Here is a 17732-nt window from a genome sequence, read left to right as displayed (position 1 = left end):
GAATGCAGGCAGTGTTGTTAGGCCTGCAACCATTTTGCCTAGTTTTCAACCTTTATGCCCAGGGGTAGTGAGTCTTGCATGGGCCTAGTCTTTCTGTGGGGTGTCTTGAATTTAAACATCATGGAGGGCATGGATGGAATGGGATTGTGCTGATTTTTCAGTGATTTTCGATTTTTGGGGGTGTTCATGGGGAGGGACAGGCCATGTGGCTGGGGGCCATTTTGAGTGCTGCTACAGGCCCTGGCCATGTGCTGGGAGGCAAGTGGCCATTTTGAATGCAGGCAGTGTTGTTAGGCCTGCAACCATGTTGCCTAGTTTTCAACCTTTATGCCCAGGGGTAGTGAGTCTTGCATGGGCCTAGTCTTTCTGTGGGGTGTCTTGAATTTAAACATCATGGAGGGCATGGATGGAATGGGATTGTGCTGATTTTTCAGTGATTTTCGATTTTTGGGGGTGTTCATGGGGAGGAACAGGCCATGTGGCTGGGGGCCATTTCGAGTGCTGCTACAGGCCCTGGCCATGTGCTGGGAGGCAAGTGGCCATTTTGAATGCAGGCAGTGTTGTTAGGCCTGCAACCATTTTGCCTAGTTTTCAACGTTTATGCCCAGGGGTAGTGAGTCTTGCATGGGCCTAGTCTTTCTGTGGGGTGTCTTGAATTTCAACATCATGGAGGGCATGGATGGAATGGGATTGTGCTGATTTTTCAGTGATTTTCGATTTTTGGAGGTGTTCATGGGGAGGGACAGGCCATGTGGCTTGGGGCCATTTTGAGTGCTGCTACAGGCCCTGGCCATGTGCTGGGAGGCAAGAGGCCATTTTGAATGCAGGCAGTGTTGTTAGGCCTGCAACCATTTTGCCTAGTTTTCAACCTTTATGCCCAGGGGTAGTGAGTCTTGCATGGGCCTAGTCTTTCTGTGGGGTGTCTTGAATTTAAACATCATGGAGGGCATGGATGGAATGGGATTGTGCTGATTTTTCAGTGATTTTCGATTTTTGGAGGTGTTCATGGGGAGGGACAGGCCATGTGGCTGGGGGCCATTTTGAGTGCTGCTACAGGCCCTGGCCATGTGCTGGGAGGCAATAGGCCATTTTGAATGCAGGCAGTGTTGTTAGGCCTGCAACCATTTTGCCTAGTTTTCAACCTTTATGCCCAGGGGCAGTGAGTCTTGCATGGGCCTAGTCTTTCTTTGGGGTGTCTTGAATTTAAACATCATGGAGGGCATGGATGGAATGGGATTGTGCTGATTTTTCACTGATTTTCGATTTTTGGAGGTGTTCATGGGGAGGGAAAGGCCATGTGGCAGGGGGCCATTTTGAGTGCTGCTACAGGCCCTGGCCATGTGCTGGGAGGCAAGTGGCCATTTTGAATGCAGGCAGTGTTGTTAGGCCTGCAACCATTTTGCCTAGTTATCAAACTTTATGCCCAGGGGTAGTGAGTCTTGCATGGGCCTAGTCTTTCTGTGGGGTGTCTTGAATTTCAACATCATGGAGGGCATGGATGGAATGGGATTGTGCTGTTTTTTCAGTGATTTTCGATTTTTGGAGGTGTTCATGGGGAGGGACAGGCCATGTGGCTGGGGGCCATTTTGAGTGCTGCTACAGGCCCTGGCCATGTGCTGGGAGGCAAGAGCCCATTTTGAATGCAGGCAGTGTTGTTAGGCCTGCAACCATTTTGCCTAGTTTTCAACCTTTATGCCCAGGGGTAGTGAGTCTTGCATGGGCCTAGTCTTTCTGTGGGGTGTCTTGAATTTAAACATCATGGAGGGCATTGATGGAATGGGATTGTGCTGATTTTTCAGTGATTTTCGATTTTTGGAGGTGTTCATGGGGAGGGACAGGCCATGTGGCTGGGGGCCATTTTGAGTGCTGCTACAGGCCCTGGCCATGTCCAGGGAGGCAAGTGGCCATTTTGAATGCAGGCAGTGTTGTTAGGCCTGCAACCATTTTGCCTAGTTTTCAACGTTTATGCCCAGGGGTAGTGAGTCTTGCATGGGCCTAGTCTTTCTGTGGGGTGTCTTGAATTTCAACATCATGGAGGGCATGGATGGAATGGGATTGTGCTGATTTTTCAGTGATTTTCGATTTTTGGAGGTGTTCATGGGGAGGGACAGGCCATGTGGCTGGGGGCCATTTTGAGTGCTGCTACAGGCCCTGGCCATGTGCTGGGAGGCAAGAGGCCATTTTGAATGCAGGCAGTGTTGTTAGGCCTGCAACCATTTTGCCTAGTTTTCAACCTTTATGCCCAGGGGTAGTGAGTCTTGCATGGGCCTAGTCTTTCTGTGGGGTGTCTTGAATTTAAACATCATGGAGGGCATGGATGGAATGGGATTGTGCTGATTTTTCAGTGATTTTCGATTTTTGGAGGTGTTCATGGGGAGGGACAGGCCATGTGGCTGGGGGCCATTTCGAGTGCTGATACAGGCCCTGGCCATGTGCTGGGAGGCAAGTGGCCATTTTGAATGCAGGCAGTGTTGTTAGGCCTGCAACCATTTTGCCTAGTTTTCAACGTTTATGCCCAGGGGTAGTGAGTCTTGCATGGGCCTAGTCTTTCTGTGGGGTGTCTTGAATTTCAACATCATGGAGGGCATGGATGGAATGGGATTGTGCTGATTTTTCAGTGATTTTCGATTTTTGGAGGTGTTCATGGGGAGGGACAGGCCATGTGGCTGGGGGCCATTTTGAGTGCTGCTACAGGCCCTGGCCATGTGCTGGGAGGCAAGAGGCCATTTTGAATGCAGGCAGTGTTGTTAGGCCTGCAACCATTTTGCCTAGTTTTCAACCTTTATGCCCAGGGGTAGTGAGTCTTGCATGGGCCTAGTCTTTCTGTGGGGTGTCTTGGATTTAAACATCATGGAGGGCATGGATGGAATGGGATTGTGCTGATTTTTCAGTGATTTTCGATTTTTGGAGGTGTTCATGGGGAGGGACAGGCCATGTGGCTGGGGGCCATTTTGAGTGCTGCTACAGGCCCTGGCCATGTGCTGGGAGGCAAGTGGCCATTTTGAATGCAGGCAGTGTTGTTAGGCCTGCAACCATTTTGCCTAGTTATCAAACTTTATGCCCAGGGGTAGTGAGTCTTGCATGGGCCTAGTCTTTCTGTGGGGTGTCTTGAATTTCAACATCATGGAGGGCATGGATGGAATGGGATTGTGCTGATTTTTCAGTGATTTTCGATTTTTGGAGGTCTTCATGGGGAGGGACAGGCCATGTGGCTGGGGGCCATTTTGAGTGCTGCTACAGGCCCTGGCCATGTGCTGGGAGGCAAGAGCCCATTTTGAATGCAGGCAGTGTTGTTAGGCCTGCAACCATTTTGCCTAGTTTTCAACCTTTATGTCCAGGGGTAGTGAGTCTTGCATGGGCCTAGTCTTTCTGTGGGGTGTCTTGAATTTAAACATCATGGAGGGCATTGATGGAATGGGATTGTGCTGATTTTTCAGTGATTTTCGATTTTTGGAGGTGTTCATGGGGAGGGACAGGCCATGTGGCTGGGGGCCATTTTGAGTGCTGCTACAGGCCCTGGCCATGTGCTGGGAGGCAAGTGGCCATTTTGAATGCAGGCATTGTTGTTAGGCCTGCAACCATTTTGCCTAGTTTTCAACCTTTATGCCCAGGGGTAGTGAGTCTTGCATGGGCCTAGTCTTTCTGTGGGGTGTCTTGAATTTCAACATCATGGAGGGCATGGATGGAATGGGATTGTGCTGATTTTTCAGTGATTTTCGATTTTTGGGGGTGTTCATGGGGAGGGACAGGCCATGTGGCTGGGGGCCATTTTGAGTGCAGCTACAGGCCCTGGCCATGTGCTGGGAGGCAAGTGGCCATTTTGAATGCAGGCAGTGTTGTTAGGCCTGCAACCATTTTGCCTAGTTTTCAACCTTTATGCCCAGGGGTAGTGAGTCTTGCATGGGCCTAGTCTTTCTGTGGGGTGTCTTGAATTTCAACATCATGGAGGGCATGGATGGAATGGGATTGTGCTGATTTTTCAGTGATTTTCGATTTTTGGAGGTGTTCATGGGGAGGGACAGGCCATGTGGCTGGGGGCCATTTTGAGTGCTGCTACAGGCCCTGGCCATGTGCTGGGAGGCAAGTGGCCATTTTGAATGCAGGCAGTGTTGTTAGGCCTGCAACCATTTTGCCTAGTTTTCAACCTTTATGCCCAGGGGTAGTGAGTCTTGCATGGGCCTAGTCTTTCTGTGGGGTGTCTTGAATTTCAACATCATGGAGGGCATGGATGGAATGGGATTGTGCTGATTTTTCAGTGATTTTCGATTTTTGGGGGTGTTCATGGGGAGGGACAGGCCATGTGGCTGGGGGCCATTTTGAGTGCAGCTACAGGCACTGGCCATGTGCTGGGAGGCAAGTGGCCATTTTGAATGCAGGCAGTGTTGTTAGGCCTGCAACCATTTTGCCTAGTTTTCAACCTTTATGCCCAGGGGTAGTGAGTCTTGCATGGGCCTAGTCTTTCTGTGGGGTGTCTTGAATTTCAACATCATGGAGGGCATGGATGGAATGGGATTGTGCTGATTTTTCAGTGATTTTCGATTTTTGGAGGTGTTCATGGGGAGGGACAGGCCATGTGGCTGGGGGCCATTTTGAGTGCTGCTACAGGCCCTGGCCATGTGCTGGGAGGCAAGTGGCCATTTTGAATGCAGGCAGTGTTGTTAGGCCTGCAACCATTTTGCCTAGTTTTCAACCTTTATGCCCAGGGGTAGTGAGTCTTGCATGGGCCTAGTCTTTCTGTGGGGTGTCTTGAATTTAAACATCATGGAGGGCATGGATGGAATGGGATTGTGCTGATTTTTCAGTGATTTTCGATTTTTGGAGGTGTTCATGGGGAGGGACAGGCCATGTGGCTGGGGGCCATTTTGAGTGCTGCTACAGGCCCTGGCCATGTGCTGGGAGGCAAGTGGCCATTTTGAATGCAGGCAGTGTTGTTAGACCTGCAACCATTTTGCCTAGTTATCAACCTTTATGCCCAGGGGTAGTGAGTCTTGCATGGGTCTAGTCTTTCTGTGGGGTGTCTTGAATTTAAACATCATGGAGGGCATGGATGGAATGGGATTGTGCTGATTTTTCAGTGATTTTCGATTTTTGGGGGTGTTCATGGGGAGGGACAGGCCATGTGGCTGGGGGCCATTTTGAGTGCTGCTACAGGCCCTGGCCATGTGCTGGGAGGCAAGTGGCCGTTTTGAATGCTGGCAGTGTTGTTAGGCCTGCAACCATTTTGCCTAGTTTTCAACCTTTATGCCCAGGGGTAGTGAGTCTTGCATGGGCCTAGTCTTTCTGTGGGGTGTCTTGAATTTAAACATCATGGAGGGCATGGATGGAATGGGATTGTGCTGATTTTTCAGTGATTTTCGATTTTTGGAGGTGTTCATGGGGAGGGACAGGCCATGTGGCTGGGGGCCATTTTGAGTGCTGCTACAGGCCCTGGCCATGTGCTGGGAGGCAAGTGGCCATTTTGAATGCAGGCAGTGTTGTTAGGCCTGCAACCATTTTGCCTAGTTTTCAACCTTTATGCCCAGGGGTAGTGAGTCTTGCATGGGCCTAGTCTTTCTGTGGGGTGTCTTGAATTTAAACATCATGGAGGGCATGGATGGAATGGGATTGTGCTGATTTTTCAGTGATTTTCGATTTTTGGAGGTGTTCATGGGGAGGGGCAGGCCATGTGGCTGGGGACATTTTGAGTGCTGCTACAGGCCCTGGCCATGTGCTGGGAGGCAAGTGGCCATTTTGAATGCAGGCAGTGTTGTTAGGCCTGCAACCATTTTGCCTAGTTATCAACCTTTATGCCCAGGGGTAGTGAGTCTTGCATGGGCCTAGTCTTTCTGTGGGGTGTCTTGAATTTAAACATCATGGAGGGCATGGATGGAATGGGATTGTGCTGATTTTGCAGTGATTTTCGATTTTTGGGGGTGTTCATGGGGAGGGACAGGCCATGTGGCTGGGGGCCATTTTGAGTGCTGCTACAGGCCCTGGCCATGTGCTGGGAGGCAAGTGGCCATTTTGAATGCAGGCAGTGTTGTTAGGCCTGCAACCATTTTGCCTAGTTTTCAACCTTTATGCCCAGGGGTAGTGAGTCTTGCATGGGCCTAGTCTTTCTGTGGGGTGTCTTGAATTTAAACATCATGGAGGGCATGGATGGAATGGGATTGTGCTGATTTTTCAGTGATTTTCGATGTTTGTGGGTGTTCATGGGGAGGGACAGGCCATGTGGCTGGGGGCCATTTTGAGTGCTGCTACAGGCCCTGGCCATGTGCTGGGAGGCAAGTGGCCATTTTGAATGCAGGCAGTGTTGTTAGGCCTGCAACCATTTTGCCTAGTTTTCAACCTTTATGCCCAGGGGTAGTGAGTCTTGCATGGGCCTAGTCTTTCTGTGGGGTGTCTTGAATTTAAACATCATGGAGGGCATGGATGGAATGGGATTGTGCTGATTTTTCAGTGATTTTCGATTTTTGGGGGTGTTCATGGGGAGGGACAGGCCATGTGGCTGGGGGCCATATTGAGTGCTGCTACAGGCCCTGGCCATGTGCTGGGAGGCAAGTGGCCATTTTGAATGCAGGCAGTGTTGTTAGGCCTGCAACCATTTTGCCTAGTTTTTAACCTTTAAGCCCAGGGGTAGTGAGTCTTGCATGGGCCTAGTCTTTCTGTGGGGTGTCTTGAATTTAAACATCATGGAGGGCATGGATGGAATGGGATTGTGCTGATTTTTCAGTGATTTTCGATTTTTGGGGGTGTTCATGGGGAGGGACAGGCCATGTGGCTGGGGGCCATTTTGAGTGCTGCTACAGGCCCTGGCCCTGTGCTGGGAGGCAAGTGGCCGTTTTGAATGCAGGCAGTGTTGTTAGGCCTGCAACCATTTTGCCTAGTTTTCAACCTTTATGCCCAGGGGTAGTGAGTCTTGCATGGGCCTAGTCTTTCTGTGGGGTGTCTTGAATTTAAACATCATGGAGGGCATGGATGGAATGGGATTGTGCTGATTTTTCAGTGATTTTCGATTTTTGGGGGTGTTCATGGGGAGGGACAGGCCATGTGGCTGGGGGCCATATTGAGTGCTGCTACAGGCCCTGGCCATGTGCTGGGAGGCAAGTGGCCATTTTGAATGCAGGCAGTGTTGTTAGGCCTGCAACCATTTTGCCTAGTTTTCAACCTTTATGCCCAGGGGTAGTGAGTCTTGCATGGGCCTAGTCTTTCTGTGGGGTGTCTTGAATTTAAACATCATGGAGGGCATGGATGGAATGGGATTGTGCTGATTTTTCAGTGATTTTCGATTTTTGGAGGTGTTCATGGGGAGGGACAGGCCATGTGGCTGGGGGCCACTTTGAATGCTGCTACAGGCCCTGGCCATGTGCTAGGAGGCAAGTGGCCATTTTGAATGCAGGCAGTGTTGTTTGGCCTGCAACCATTTTGCCTAGTTTTCAACCTTTATGCCCAGGGGTAGTGAGTCTTGCGTGGGCCTAGTCTTTCTGTGGGGTGTCTTGAATTTAAACATCATGGAGGGCATGGATGGAATGGGATTGTGCTGATTTTTCAGTGATTTCCGATTTTTGGAGGTGTTCATAGGAAGGGACAGGCCATGTGGCTGGGGGCCATTTTGAGTGCTGCTACAGGCCCTGGCCATGTGCTGGGAGGCAAGTGGCCATTTTGAATGCAGGCAGTGTTGTTAGGCCTGCAACCATTTTGCCTAGTTATCAACCTTTATGCCCAGGGGTAGTGAGTCTTGCATGGGCCTAGTCTTTCTGTGGGGTGTCTTGAATTTAAACATCATGGAGGGCATGGATGGAATGGGATTGTGCTGATTTTTCAGTGATTTTCGATTTTTGGGGGTGTTCATGGGGAGGGACAGGCCATGTGGCTGGGGGCCATTTTGAGTGCTGCTACAGGCCCTGGCCATGTGCTGGGAGGCAAGTGGCCATTTTGAATGCAGGCAGTGTTGTTAGGCCTGCAACCATTTTGCCTAGTTTTCAACCTTTATGCCCAGGGGTAGTGAGTCTTGCATGGGCCTAGTCTTTCTGTGGGGTGTCTTGAATTTAAACATCATGGAGGGCATGGATGGAATGGGATTGTGCTGATTTTTCAGTGATTTTCGATTTTTGGGGGTGTTCATGGGGAGGGACAGGCCATGTGGCTGGGGGCCATTTTGAGTGCTGCTACAGGCCCTGGCCATGTGCTGGGAGGCAAGTGGCCATTTTGAATGCAGGCAGTGTTGTTAGGCCTGCAACCATTTTGCCTAGTTTTCAACCTTTATGCCCAGGGGTAGTGAGTCTTGCATGGGCCTAGTCTTTCTGTGGGGTGTCTTGAATTTAAACATCATGGAGGGCATGGATGGAATGGGATTGTGCTGATTTTTCAGTGATTTTCGATTTTTGGGGGTGTTCATGGGGAGGGACAGGCCATGTGGCTGGGGGCCAATTTGAGTGCTGCTACAGGCCCTGGCCATGTGCTGGGAGGCAAGTGGCCATTTTGAATGCAGGCAGTGTTGTTAGGCCTGCAACCATTTTGCCTAGTTTTCAACCTTTATGCCCAGGGGTAGTGAGTCTTGCATGGGCCTAGTCTTTCTGTGGGGTGTCTTGAATTTAAACATCATGGAGGGCATGGATGGAATGGGATTGTGCTGATTTTTCAGTGATTTTCGATTTTTGGGGGTGTTCATGGGGAGGGACAGGCCATGTGGCTGGGGGCCAATTTGAGTGCTGCTACAGGCCCTGGCCATGTGCTGGGAGGCAAGTGGCCATTTTGAATGCAGGCAGTGTTGTTAGGCCTGCAACCATTTTGCCTAGTTTTCAACCTTTATGCCCAGGGGTAGTGAGTCTTGCATGGGCCTAGTCTTTCTGTGGGGTGTCTTGAATTTAAACATTATGGAGGGCATGGATGGAATGGGATTGTGCTGATTTTTCAGTGATTTTCGATTTTTGGGGGTGTTCATGGGGAGGGACAGGCCATGTGGCTGGGGGCCATTTTGAGTGCTGCTACAGGCCCTGGCCATGTGCTGGGAGGCAAGTGGCCATTTTGAATGCAGGCAGTGTTGTTAGGCCAGCAACCATTTTGCCTAGTTTTCAACGTTTATGCCCAGGGGTAGTGAGTCTTGCATGGGCCTAGTCTTTCTGTGGGGTGTCTTGAATTTCAACATCATGGAGGGCATGGATGGAATGGGATTGTGCTGATTTTTCAGTGATTTTCGATTTTTGGGGGTGTTCATGGGGAGGGACAGGCCATGTGGCTGGGGGCCAATTTGAGTGCTGCTACAGGCCCTGGCCATGTGCTGGGAGGCAAGTGGCCATTTTGAATGCAGGCAGTGTTGTTAGGCCTGCAACCATTTTGCCTAGTTTTCAACCTTTATGCCCAGGGGTAGTGAGTCTTGCATGGGCCTAGTCTTTCTGTGGGGTGTCTTGAATTTAAACATCATGGAGGGCATGGATGGAATGGGATTGTGCTGATTTTTCAGTGATTTTCGATTTTTGGGGGTGTTCATGGGGAGGGACAGGCCATGTGGCTGGGGGCCATTTTGAGTGCTGCTACAGGCCCTGGCCATGTGCTGGGAGGCAAGTGGCCATTTTGAATGCAGGCAGTGTTGTTAGGCCAGCAACCATTTTGCCTAGTTTTCAACGTTTATGCCCTGGGGTAGTGAGTCTTGCATGGGCCTAGTCTTTCTGTGGGGTGTCTTGAATTTCAACATCATGGAGGGCATGGATGGAATGGGATTGTGCTGATTTTTCAGTGATTTTCGATTTTTGGAGGTGTTCATGGGGAGGGACAGGCCATGTGGCTGGGGGCCATTTTGAGTGCTGCCACAGGCCCTGGCCATGTGTTGGGAGGCAAGTGGCCATTTTGAATGCAGGCAGTGTTGTTAGGCCTGCAACCATTTTGCCTAGTTTCAACCTTTATGCCCAGGGGTAGTGAGTCTTGCATGGGCCTAGTCTTTCTGTGGGGTGTCTTGAATTTAAACATCATGGAGGGCATGGATGGAATGGGATTGTGCTGATTTTTCAGTGATTTTCGATTTTTGGAGGTGTTCATGGGGAGGGACAGGCCATGTGGCTGGGGACATTTTGAGTGCTGCTACAGGCCCTGGCCATGTGTTGGGAGGCAAGTGGCCATTTTGAATGCAGGCAGTGTTGTTAGGCCTGCAACCATTTTGCCTAGTTATCAACCTTTATGCCCAGGGGTAGTGAGTCTTGCATGGGCCTAGTTTTTCTGTGGGGTGTCTTGAATTTAAACATCATGGAGGGCATGGATGGAATGGGATTGTGCTGATTTTGCAGTGATTTTCGATTTTTGGGGGTGTTCATGGGGAGGGACAGGCCATGTGGCTGGGGGCCATTTTGAGTGCTGCTACAGGCCCTGGCCATGTGCTGGGAGGCAAGTGGCCATTTTGAATGCAGGCAGTGTTGTTAGGCCTGCAACCATTTTGCCTAGTTGTCAACCTTTATGCCCAGGGGTAGTGAGTCTTGCATGGGCCTAGTCTTTCTGTGGGGTGTCTTGAATTTAAACATCATGGAGGGCATGGATGGAATGGGATTGTGCTGATTTTTCAGTGATTTTCGATTTTTGGGGGTGTTCATGGGGAGGGACAGGCCATGTGGCTGGGGGCCATTTTGAGTGCTGCTACAGGCCCTGGCCATGTGCTGGGAGGCAAGTGGCCATTTTGAATGCAGGCAGTGTTGTTAGGCCTGCAACCATTTTGCCTAGTTTTCAACCTTTATGCCCAGGGGTAGTGAGTCTTGCATGGGCCTAGTCTTTCTGTGGGGTGTCTTGAATTTAAACATCATGGAGGGCATGGATGGAATAGGATTGTGCTGATTTTTCAGTGATTTTCGATGTTTGGGGGTGTTCATGGGGAGGGACAGGCCATGTGGCTGGGGGCCATTTTGAGTGCTGCTACAGGCCCTGGCCATGTGCTGGGAGGCAAGTGGCCATTTTGAATGCAGGCAGTGTTGTTAGGCCTGCAACCATGTTGCCTAGTTTTCAACCTTTATGCCCAGGGGTAGTGAGTCTTGCATGGGCCTAGTCTTTCTGTGGGGTGTCTTAAATTTAAACATCATGGAGGGCATGGATGGAATGGGATTGTGCTGATTTTTCAGTGATTTTCGATTTTTGTGGGTGTTCATGGGGAGGGACAGGCCATGTGGCTGGGGGCCATTTTGAGTGCTGCTACAGGCCCTGGCCATGTGCTGGGAGGCAAGTGGCCATTTTGAATGCAGGCAGTGTTGTTAGGCCTGCAACCATTTTGCCTAGTTTTCAACCTTTATGCCCAGGGGTAGTGAGTCTTGCATGGGCCTAGTCTTTCTGTGGGGTGTCTTGAATTTAAACATCATGGAGGGCATGGATGGAATGGGATTGTGCTGATTTTTCAGTGATTTTCGATTTTTTGGGCTGTACTTGTGGGCTTTTCACCAGGGGTAGTGAGTCTTGCATGGGCCTAGTCTTTCTGTGGGGTGTCTTGAATTTAAACATCATGGAGGGGCTGGATGGCTTGGGATTGTGCTGATTTTTCTGTGATTTTCTTTTTTTTGGCCTGTTGTTGTGGCCTTTTCACCAGGGGTAGTGACTAGTGAGTGTTGCATGGGCCTAGTCTTTCTGTGGGGTGTCTTGAATATAAGCATCATGGAGGGCATGGGATTGTGCTGATTTTTCTGGTTTTTTTTCTATTTTTTTTGGGGTGTATAACTGAACTGCTGTTCCTCTGTCTTCCATTGCTTTTAGGTGCACAAGACTCAAGAGGACCACCAGTGCCAGGAAGAAGTCCTGCAGCGGTGTGTGTGCAGCATAACGTCACGCGACGTCACGTCTGGCCTCAGACAACTCTGCAACTCATGCAACTGCGTTCTGCTGTTCTGACCTGCTCTGAAGAACATGGCCCCAAAAAAAGGTCTTCGTAGCTCCTCTAGCAAGAAAGTTACTAGTAAGGAGCAGAAGAAGCAAGTTACCAAGGAGGCTGGTGTGCCGGCCGCCGCGTTTTTTGGGAGTAAAAAAAAAAGTACGCCTGCAGCAGCAGCGGGATTTGCTGGGGACCAAGCTGGGAGCAGCACCCCCGCTCCATTGGGCTCAGTGCCTCCACCACCACGCCAACTTAAGTCAAAGCCCTTGAGTGCTTCGGAGGCAGTCAGTGTACTTCTTCAATCACCATCGACCAGTGATGTTGGCTCATCGCAAGAAAGTAGCAGCAATGTCCCTGAATCAACACAGGTTGTTGTAACTCATCCGACAAGTGTTGAACAACCACAGCCGCAACAACAACAACATGTGCAAGTACAAGCCCAAGTACATGTAGAAGGAGAGGCAGCGCAAGGAGATGCGCAAGCAGAGGTGCATGGAGGGTCACAAGTGCCCACAATAGTTGTTCATCCCGAAGTATGGGCACATCAGGAAATTGACAATCAGACCGAGGTATCATTTGAGGAAGCCACTCCTCCTGATGATCATTCATTGTCTTCCACATCCCTAGCAAGGAAAAGATCAAGGGGGGTGTCTACATCTTCTTCAAGCCCATCTCCTTCTGATGATCTGGATGACGATTGGGAACCACCACAGCCGCCTGAGAGTGAGGCACACCATGATCTGACAAAGATACCTAAGCGTAAAAGGAAGGTCGTCGAAAAACTCATAGCTATGGAGTGTGATGAGGCTCAACAAGAAGTGATGGATACTGCTGCTGATGAAGCCTCTCACGACGACGAGCCAGTCATCATAAAGGTCACTGCAGCCCCAGCGGGCATGCAGAAGAGAGACATTTTGACCCTATCCCGAGAAGCTGCTGAGCGTGATGATGATGTCGACGAGGAGGCAATGGAAGAAACACCACAATCATTGGAGTTAACTAGTACACCAACACCTACCGCTTCCATATTTCTTAGTCGCCAGAAGGGACCTCCATCCACCTCGACCTCAATTAGTGGTGGTGAAAGTGCAAAACGTACTGAAGTTCGGCAATCCACATACTCCACTTCATCTGGCATTAGCAGCAGGACCACCAGTATCGCCGCCTACTCCGGCCCGCAAAGACATTTCAAGTCTGCAGTTTGGGACTTCTTTAGTGTTTGCCCAAAAAATGAAAACGTAGCCATTTGTAGCATGTGTAAGCTTCGAGTTAGTCGTGGTAAGTTTGGTTCCAACTATGGTACCGGAGGCCAGAGAGGTCATCTTGAAAGAAAGCACGCTGTCAAATGGTTTGCGCACCTACAGGCGATCAAGGAAGCCCGAATTGCACGTAATGCTGGTTTGAGTGACGGCTCTGGGGCCATTGCTGGGAAGCTCTAATACCGGATAAAAGTGGTTTGGACCAAATCCGAGGCGGAAATTTTTTGGTGTTTTTGCTGACTTGCTTGCCTTTGAGGTGCTCTTTGGGTGGGTTCCGGCTGTCTGTGGGTGAGTTTCGGGGTCTGTGATCACTGCTGGGACACTCTAATCTTGATTGCATTTGCTTTTCAGGAAATCCGTGGTGGTAAACCGGACTTATGGCCTAGCTACACAGCGCGTTTGGACCGAAGGCCGAGAAATATTGTAAGTATGAGATTTTGCTTTTGGCCTGTTTGGGGGTGTTATGCTTTTTGGCAGGTGGGTTGGCGGGTCTTGGGGCATTCCTGAGAAGGTCTAATACCGGATAGAAGTGGTTGGGACAAAATCCACGCCGATTTTTTGTTGTTGCTATTTCTGACATTTTGCTCAATGTAGCGTTTTCGGGGGCCTGTTTGGGGGGCTTCCTGGTGTTTGTGGGTGGGTTTCAGGGTCTGGGAGCACTGCTGGCTATGGATACTTTACTTTGCAAGAGGTTTGAAGCAAATCCATGGTGGCAGAGGGGAGTTAGGGCCTAGCTGCAGAGCGCGCGCGGAGTGATTTGGGAAATTTGCCAAAAAATGACTAAGGCCCCATTTTTGTACTTTTGCTCTTTGGCTGTTTGGGGGTCTTCTACTCGTTTTCTCCTGGGTTGACGGCTCTGGGGCCATTGCTGGGAAGCTCTAATACCGGATAAAAGTTGTTTGGACCAAATCCGAGCCGGAAATGTTTTGGTGTTTTTGCTGACTTGCTTGCCTTTGAGGTGCTCTTTGGGGGGGTTCCGGCTGTTTTTGGGTGAGTTTCGGGGTCTGTGAGCACTGCTGGGACACTCTAATCTTGATTGCATTTGCTTTTCAGGAAATCCGTGGTGGTAAACCGGACTTATGGCCTAGCTACACAGCTCGTTTGGACCAAAGACCGAGAAATATTGTAAGTATGTGATTTTGCTTTTGGCCTGTTTGGGGGTGTTATGCTTTTTGGCGGGTGGGTTGGCGGGTCTTGGGGCATTTCTGGGAAGGTCTAATACCGGGTAGAAGTGGTTGGGACAAAATCCACGCGAAAAGCCTTTTGGCACTTTTTGTAACTTAGGGTTCGTTAGGGTTAGCCCTAGCAGCAGGATTGCATGTGTTTCGGGGTGTTCTAGATTTTTGCAACTGAGTTCTGGGGTCTCAGAGCACTCGTGAGAAAATGTAATTTTGGTTGCAAGTCATTTGAAGAAAATCCATGGTGGGAAAGGGGGGATTTGGCATAGTTAAAGAAAGTCTTTGCCACTATTCTTAACTTAGGGTTCGTTAGGGTTAGCAGTATTTCTATTGCATGTGTTTGGGTGGGGGGTTTTCGAGTCTTGGAGCGATGCTGGCTATGGATACTTTTGCTTGGTTGCTTGCAAGTGGTTTGAATACAACCCACGGTGGATAAGGGGGTATTTGGGCCTACTTTTACTTTCAAAGTACGTTTTGTCACCAGTTTTCTGCTAGGCCTCGTTTTTTGAGATTTGATTGGGGGTCTTCTACATTTTTGCGACTGGCTTTAGTAAGGGTCTGGGTGGGAGCACTGCTGGGAAGATCTAATTTTGTTCTAAAACACAGTTTACAGTACACCTAGCTTGAGGGGAAAGATCCGCTACATTAATTTGCCCATACTTAGTTATCCTTCAAAAGGTGACTCAGACAGAGTACGCACTTTCAAAAATATTGTACTGTCTACTAGGAAAATCAAAGTGTGACTTTTTGCACTCCACAGCCTACATACCTTATATTTATTTATCAGTGGTGTTGTAATATTATATCACTTCCTGTTTTTCGTTGAATAATTACAGGCCGGGTTTCAGTCTGTGCAATGGGGAAAAAAGGATGGAGTCAGGCTTCACCTTAGCGAGCCGCAATTCAGCATCCGCCAGGCAGGCAGTGGACAGGGTGTCTTCTGGTGACCAACATTGATGGACGAAGCGTCAGATGGAATGGAGGAGTGCCGCTAATAAGAGGAATTTTTTTCTGCATGCAACTTACTTACCAATTTCAACAGGACAACTACAACAACATACAGATACAGTATCCATTGTTTCTTTCTATGACTGTGACTGCATTTCTTGGATCTCTCTCTGCTTCTAAATTGATCCCTTAACACATCACTTAGTCCACTCCACTATCACATCTGCACCACACATAGTCATTTGTAAGTGCTCCTACGTAATTGGCAAGTCGCAGCACGCCCCAGCCCGTAGAGGACTGGGATGGCCCTAATGATGAAGCATGTCACCAAGGGGCAACCCTGGTGAGTGAGGGGACACCTAGAAAAAGAGCAATTTCTCCTTTTCTATCTACTATACCTTCCAGACCAACCCCATTGAGTGTTGTGAATGGATTTATAGTGACCAGTAAGGCTCTCAGGTATCTGGCAACAGAGACCTTATGTTGAATATAGTTATCAATATTTCCACACACGCCCTGTACTGTCGCATTCTTTCTTCCACAGTTGTCGAAAGTACTACTTACTTTTCACTGACATGCATGCAGTAGTGCATGCACTTTCAAAGATTGATGGATAGGTTTGTACCCAGAGATTTGTTTATGTTCACAATTGTTTGTCCATGCTGTGTTTTTTTTACAGGGTGTCTTCTGGTGACCAACATTGATGGACGAAGTGTCAGCTGCAATGGAGGAGTGCCACTAATAAGAGGAATTTTTTTCTGCATGCAACTTACTTACCAATTTCAACAGGGCAACTACAACAACATACAGATACAGTATCCATTGTTTCTTTCTATGACTGTGACTGCATTTCTTGGATCTCTCTCTGCTTCTAAATTGATCCCTTAACACATCACTTAGTCCACTCCACTATCACATCTGCACCACACATAGTCATTTGTAAGTGCTCCTACGTAATTCGCAAGTCGCAGCACGCCCCAGCCCGTAGAGGACTGTGTTGGCCCCAATGATGAAGCATGTCACCAAGGGGCAACCCTGGTGAGTGAGGGGACACCTAGAAAAAGAGCAATTTCTCCTTTTCTATCTACTATACCTTCCAGACCAACCCCATTGAGTGTTGTGAATGGATTTATAGTGACCAGCAAGGCTCTCAGGTATCTGGCAACAGAGACCTTATGTTGAATATAGTTATCAATATTTCCACACACGCCCTGTACTGTCGCATTCTTTCTTCCACAGTTGTCGAAAGTACTACTTACTTTTCACTGACATGCATGCAGTAGTGCATGCACTTTCAAAGATTGATGGATAGGTTTGAACCCAAAGATTTGTTTATGTTCACAATTGTTTGCCCATGCTGTGTTTTTTTTACAGGGTGTCTTCTGGTGACCAACATTGATGGACGAAGCGTCAGCTGCAATGGAGGAGTGCCGCTAATAAGAGGAATTTTTTTCTGCATGCAACTTACTTACCAATTTCAACAGGACAACTACAACAACATACAGATACAGTATCCATTGTTTCTTTTTATGACTGTGACTGCATTTCTTGGATATCTCTCTGCTGCTAAATTGATCCCTTAACACATCACTTAGTCCACTCCACTATCACATCTGCACCACACATAGTCATTTGTAAGTGCTCCTACGTAATTCGCAAGTCGCAGCACGCCCCAGCCCGTAGAGGACTGGGATGGCCCCAATGATGAAGCATGTCACCAAGGGGCAACCCTGGTGAGTGAGGGGACACCTAGAAAAAGAGCAATTTCTCCTTTTCTATCTACTATACCTTCCAGACCAACCCCATTGAGTGTTGTGAATGGATTTATAGTGACCAGCAAGGCTCTCAGGTATCTGGCAACAAAGACCTTATGTTGAATATAGTTATCAATATTTCCACACACGCCCTGTACTGTCGCATTCTTTCTTCCACAGTTGTCAAAAGTACTACTTACTTTTCACTGACATACATGCAGTAGTGCATGCACTTTCAAAGATTGATAGATAGGTTTGTACCCAAAGATTTGTTTATGTTCACAATTGTTTGTCCATGCTGTGCTATTTTTTCTTGTCTCCCAAAACCTTTCCCAAAAACCCCCGTACCCATCCATTTTTCAAACCCTAACCCTCTTCCCCCGGGCTGTGTGGTTTTGATTGATGTGTGACTAAATTACAGCAATAAATCCACACACTTGCTGGGGAGGATAAGGTGATAGCAACAGGCTGGTGAAGAAATCCGAGGATATATTCTTACTCTGCTTGACAAAGACCAATGGGTAATGTCAAAGAACTTCAACCGAATTAGTAGTTATACTTTACCATTTGTTAGGCTACAATGTGGCACTGTTCTAGTGTACTGTCACCTGCTATATTCTCTATTGTACCGTTGTATTGCTCAGGAGGACAAACCAGATTTCATTTTCTTTTTTTTCATAGGCATGCAACTACCACTGTGTCACACCAATAGTACCACCGCTATGAGGAAATTTTATCCGCCCAGGATTGCCAACCTTATTCGCTGTTTCCCGTGGAG

This window comes from Lissotriton vulgaris, chromosome 8 (genome assembly GCF_964263255.1).
Source record: "Lissotriton vulgaris chromosome 8, aLisVul1.2, whole genome shotgun sequence".
Lineage (NCBI taxonomy): Eukaryota > Metazoa > Chordata > Amphibia > Caudata > Salamandridae > Lissotriton > Lissotriton vulgaris.
The sequence above is the reverse complement of the archived record's forward strand: the minus strand, read 5'-3'. Positions refer to the sequence as shown.